We start from the raw sequence: 6,000 nt of genomic DNA, 5'->3' as shown, positions 1-6,000 counted from the left end.
AATTTATTCAAAAATATTTAAAAAAGTATGTTAAGTTAAGGCTAAGTTTCACAGCGACAAAATTAGACAATCGATAAATAAATCCAAAACTATTTGGAGCATAATAAATAAAGAATCAGGCAGAGTTAAACAACACGATAGAGATATAGTTTTAGAATTAGACAGCAAACTTATAAAATCTAAAGAAAAAGTAGCCCAAGCTTTTGAATCGTTCTTTTCGGAAATTGCTGTGAACACTACAAAATCATTAAATTCCTCCCCTTCACTTGCTATTGATCTCCTAAAGGAAAATGTTAACGTTTGTGGCAGTTTATTTAATTTTCGTCATGTTAATCCACAAGACATCATAAAAGCTTTTAAGTCAATACATGTTTAAAAAAGTGAAGATCTCTGGGGCATATCAACTAAAGTTATAGACTCAGTTATTAATCTAATTTCCCCACAGTTAGCTGTAGCTTTCAATAGGTGCGTTGACGAAGGTGTTTTTCCCGATTTAATGAAATACAGCAAGGTTATTCCCTTATTCAAAAGCGGTAGGAAAGTTGATCCTAGCAACTATAGGCCCATTTCAATTTTACCAGCTTTAAGTAAAATATTCGAAAAGGTTATGCTAACTCAATTACGGTCCTATTTCGGTAGGAATCATATTTTTCATAGTGAACAATACGGGTTTACTAGTGGTAGATCGACTAGCGATGCGGGGGTAGCGTTACTAAAACACATCTTTGATGCTTGGGAAAGGTCCCAGAACGCTATTGGTGTTTTCTGTGACGTCTCAAAGGCATTTGATTGCGTTGATCATATTACTCTTATTAGGAAGCTGGAACATTACGGTGTAAATGGCAAGGCGTCGAAACTTGTCTGGTCATATCTCAACGGTAGAATTCAGAAAGTAGACATAAATGGAGTGAATTCTTTGGGTTCTCCAGTAAAAATGGGTGTTCCGCAGGGCTCAATACTTGGACCTTTCTTATTTCTGATTTATATTAATGATCTGCCATTCTTTGTTAAGGACCATTGCGAAATAGTGTTATTTGCTGATGATACATCCTTGATTTTTAAAACAGACAGACATGACATTGACTATGACCATATTAATGATACACTCTCTAAGGTAGTTTATTGGTTTAATGCAAACAATTTATTGCTTAATGCCAAGAAGACTGCTTTATTAACAAGGTCTAACTTTTCTCCGTTTATTTCTATGCTTGGACTAGTCGATTTTACGTTAGGTAATTCAAATTTAACACATTTTGTCTTCTTGGCATTAAGCAATAAATTGTTAGCATTAAACCAATAAACTACCTTAGAGAGGGTATCATTAATACGGTCATAGTTAATATCATGTCTGTCTGTTTTAAAAATCAAGGATGTGTCATCAGCAAACAACACAAAGAACATCAAAGGCTTTATAAATGTTATCCTTTGCGACAGGGAATATTTAAAAAAGTAAATTGACATCTCTTAAAATGTCAAAAACGAAATTCTAACCTAGGTAATAATTAAGTTAGCGAAGGAACGAGTTGTATTTGTTTCAACTCGAGTTACTCGAGTTGAGTTGACTGCTAACTAGAGTTGCAACTCGAGTTGACTCGACTCGGTGTTTGACAGAGCAACCGCGAGTCGCGAGTAGAACTCGAACCGACGACGATTCACCGAATTGGACACGATCGGCCGGCCGATTGTGACTCGAGCGTGACCGAAGGTCACCGAACCGACCGAGCTAGCTCGAGTTCACAAAGTGTAGCTGTTGTTCTGCATTTTTTATAAATTCTTCAACTCGATTTTCGTATATCGTAGATAATTTGAAAAATTAACATGTACACCTCATTGACCGTGATGCAACCGAGCTTAGCCACAGCGCGACTGTCGCGCGGCAGCCGCGTGGCCGCCGCGCGGTAATAGCGCTTCTAGAAATTGTATGAAAAGTGACAATCGCGCAGTCGTCGCGCGGCAGCTCGGCTAACAGCGGCTAATTTGAACGCGCCCTAACTGTCACACGTGGTATATTCACGGGTTGTATATCCATGGTATATTAACAATGTAAAAATTGTTTAAATTGTAAATAAAGTTGTATTTATGTCTAATATTGTTTTTTTTATTAAACCTCAATGGTCAAGCTCAATTCAGGACAAAAAATGGTCCAATATTGAAAACTTAGTTTTTTGTCAAAGTTTACTCCTTTTGCACATTAATAGCAATAATTTTCTATTTATATTAGATACAATAATGAAGTATACCATTTTGAAATCTACTTTAAACACACATTATTTTAGAATAGTTGGCCATTCATGTTATCATATTTTTTTATATATCAAAGATGCTTAAACTTTGCGGAAAAAAAATTGCACTGAAAAATAAAATAAAACTTTTTTTAAATTTAAGTGCCATAGTTAGTCATATTATTTACTGCTTATCTATTAGCACAGTTAATGTAGAATATTATGCCACCAAAAATCCGAAGGAATTGATTAACTTGTAGTTGTGGTGTACAAAAACGTAAAATAAGGTGAAAATAATTAAGTTTAAAGAAAAAAATTATATCTTAGGTACAACATGGGATATATTTTTCTTTATATATTTTTTTGAACGTTCATAAGCTCTACTATAAGGTATTTCAGGCTTATCTATTCTTTACCGGACACCCAGTATAGGACTGGAGGCGTCATTGATAGGCAATCACCTATGTCAAGGTACAAGCACAAAACAACTATCGCACAATAAACACTACTTTCAAATCGATATTTCTTCATTTGCATTATAGAATTCACAGAGTCAAGTGCTCCATGAAATATGCCTTGCGACATACAAACTTGCAAAAAAATCTCTGCTACATTCACTCTAATGCAGGTTGCAATTACATTCCATTTATACGTCTATTTTTTAAATTAGTTACTAGTTTTCTATTTTAACACATTTTTTTCACAATGATCACATTGATTAAATTTATCGATTACACAGAAAATATTTGAAAACATTCTAACATAAGCATGCCTTTGGAGTTCTTTAATTACTGACAAAAAATGCAATACTTCATGAACGCTGTTTTTTCGTTATAGAGAAGCGAGCGTGCTTTTTAGCTCCGATTTTTATCGATAGATTATGTAACGAAGTTCATTCAAATTGATTTCCCCGTCGTATGGTATATTAAATAATAATGTAACAAATTATAAATAATAAAATAAATTGTAATTGTTTTAATATAAATCATCATAAATCATGCCGTACTGTAGGAAAAAAGAAAAATAAAAAGTACATACGAGTACATACTTACATACAATACACATAAATTACAAAAGCAATCTAAATAACCAAATAGCTAACTGTCCTTATCCTACACAAGATATGCGCAAAAGACAGAAAGAGATCCGTTACGTTAATTTCAATTTTCGAACCACAAACGATTGAAATATTTAGATTTAGAGCAAAGAAACTATGGAGTTGATTTAAAGATAATCTTATTATTAAAATTACTTTTTATTAAATGTTAGTAATAAATAACTATCAAAATATTGTTGTATTCGTTTTACTGTTAGGGGTAAGTACGAAGATACATTTGCCCGAAATAATGTTTGCTCAAATTTTTGTAATCCCAAATGTATCTTTTTCGATTATTTTAGAAATAATACAAAACAACTAACTTAACCTTTTCTTTGTAATAAGTAACTAAAATCCCCTGAATGTATAACGGTTTTGTTACAAGTCGGTTTTCTCGATTATGAAACTTTGAGTTGGAATCTAGAAATTCGAAACATCGATACATTTCTTACAGCTCGTTAGAACTACTAACAGAGAGATACAGCTATTTTCACATTTATAATATTTGTATGTACCTACATATATATCTGCAGAACTCTTATTACTTGAAGTGAATTCGTATAAAATTCAATATAACACAAAAAAATTAATTAATAAATAATTGTCTTGCTTCAGAGTCTTTTGATTTTGGGAAGGTTACGACAGCAGATGCGTTGAAAATACTTAAGTCTGTCACCACGAAGGCTGTTGGTAATGACGGTTTGAGTCTTGATATGATCACTCCAATACAGGACCTAGTAGCTCCTATCCTAGCTCATATCCTCAATTTTTCTCTTTCCAGTGGTGTGTTTCCCACTGCATGGAAACAAGCCCATGTAATTCCTCTCCCTAAAAAATCAAATCCTTCTTCTTTCTCCCATTACCGCCCTATCTCCATACTTCCTGTATTGTCCAATATCCTTGAGCACTATGTCCATAATCGACTCACTGACCACCTCCTACGTTACGATATTTTCAACCATCTGTAGTCTGGTTTTCGAGTGGGCCATAGCACGGTTTCTGCTTTCGTGAAAATCACTGACGACATTCGTCTCAATATACAAAATAAAAAAGTTACTGTCCTCACTTTATTGGATTTCAGCAGTGCGTTCAATACTGTTGATTTTAATTAACTTTTTGCTGTGCTTACAACTTTAAGGGTCGTATTCTAGAACTCTACTCAATGCTCAAGTCAGGATTGCACTGGAAACACAAGCACTGGAAATACGACCCTAATGGCAGGGACTTGAGTATGATTTCGAGTGCTTTAAACCATACTCAAATCCTGACTTGAGCATTGAGTAGAGTTCTAGAATACACCCCTTAATCTACCTCCCTTAGCCGAATCCTGGTTTCGTTCGTATTTGTTTGGCCGTTCCCAGCTCGTAAAGACCGGTGACATGCACTCGGACTGGTGTAGCCTTACGGTTGGCGTTCCGCAGGGTGGGGTTTTATCACCTATACTTTTTTCCGTCTTTATCGGTGGAATTACATCATCACTCACGTCTTCTTTCCATCTCTATGCCGATGACCTTCAAATCTATACTGCAGCCCGTCTTGAAGATGTAGTTACTGCTATCCGACCTACAAAAGGTTTCGGTATGGGCTAAGAATTACGGACTTCTTTGAAATGCACAAAAGTCCCAAGCCATAATTATTGGCAGTCGCCATTCCATCTCCAAGTTTGAGTCTATGGTGATGCCCAATTTAGTTTTGAATGACACCATTATTCCTTTTTCCACTTCAGTTAAAAATTTTGGCATCATAATGGATCAGACATTTTCTTGGTCGGAGCATGTCGCCGATGTAAGTTGTAAAATGTTTGCATCACTTCATTCCCTCAAGCGGATGCAGTACTTTCTTCCTCTGTCTACCAAATTTATCTCATACGCACTCTTCTTTTTCCATCCCACTTCACCTAGCTATCTACGTGAGCGTTTTCAATACCGTCAGGCTATGGGTGACCGCTTGCGTTCTGGCATCAATTTGCCCCTCGTCCTTCCACAACACAGTTCCCAAAAATATTCGAACTCGTTCACAGTAAATGCTGCCCGTATGTGGAACCTTTTCCCGGTCGAGGTCAGACAGTCGCCTTCGGTTCGGGTTTTCAAGGGTGCTCTTTTGAAGTTTTGGGATTGTTCAAACTCCACATGTTAGAGCTTTTGAAATATTTATTTACATTTGATATATTTATTTATAGTTTTATTTTTGCATTAATTTTATTGTAGACTTTGTACGTATTAATGTATCAACATTACTTAATATATATGTATTCGTATGCACATTTGATTTATTAAATTTATCTGTGTATTTATTGAGTATAGTATATTCCATTTCTTTACTTATCTATTTTTAGTGCCACCCCAAAAATCAACTTTCCTCTCAGATTTTCAAAGGTTAGTTGGAAGAAATCTCTTTATGGGATAAGCTCGCCTTTGTACACAAATATTTAAATTGTTTTTGAAAATTTGTAAGTTACTTGTGGTACAATAAAGTGTTTAAATAAATAAATAAATAAATAAATAATATTGACATTGAAACTACTCCATCACTATAGTGTTCAAGTAGTTTTCACCGGAAACTAAATATGGTGCATTTTATTATTTCCAGTGGAAGCTGAATATAGACAATTTTTGGCCTTTAAATTGTGGCAAACAAAATTAAGCACTACTGCAATGACTTTACAATTTAAATTAAATGGTT

This window comes from Hyposmocoma kahamanoa, unplaced genomic scaffold (genome assembly GCF_003589595.1).
Source record: "Hyposmocoma kahamanoa isolate Upper Pololo Valley unplaced genomic scaffold, ASM358959v1 92, whole genome shotgun sequence".
Taxonomy (NCBI): domain Eukaryota; kingdom Metazoa; phylum Arthropoda; class Insecta; order Lepidoptera; family Cosmopterigidae; genus Hyposmocoma; species Hyposmocoma kahamanoa.
The sequence above is the reverse complement of the archived record's forward strand: the minus strand, read 5'-3'. Positions refer to the sequence as shown.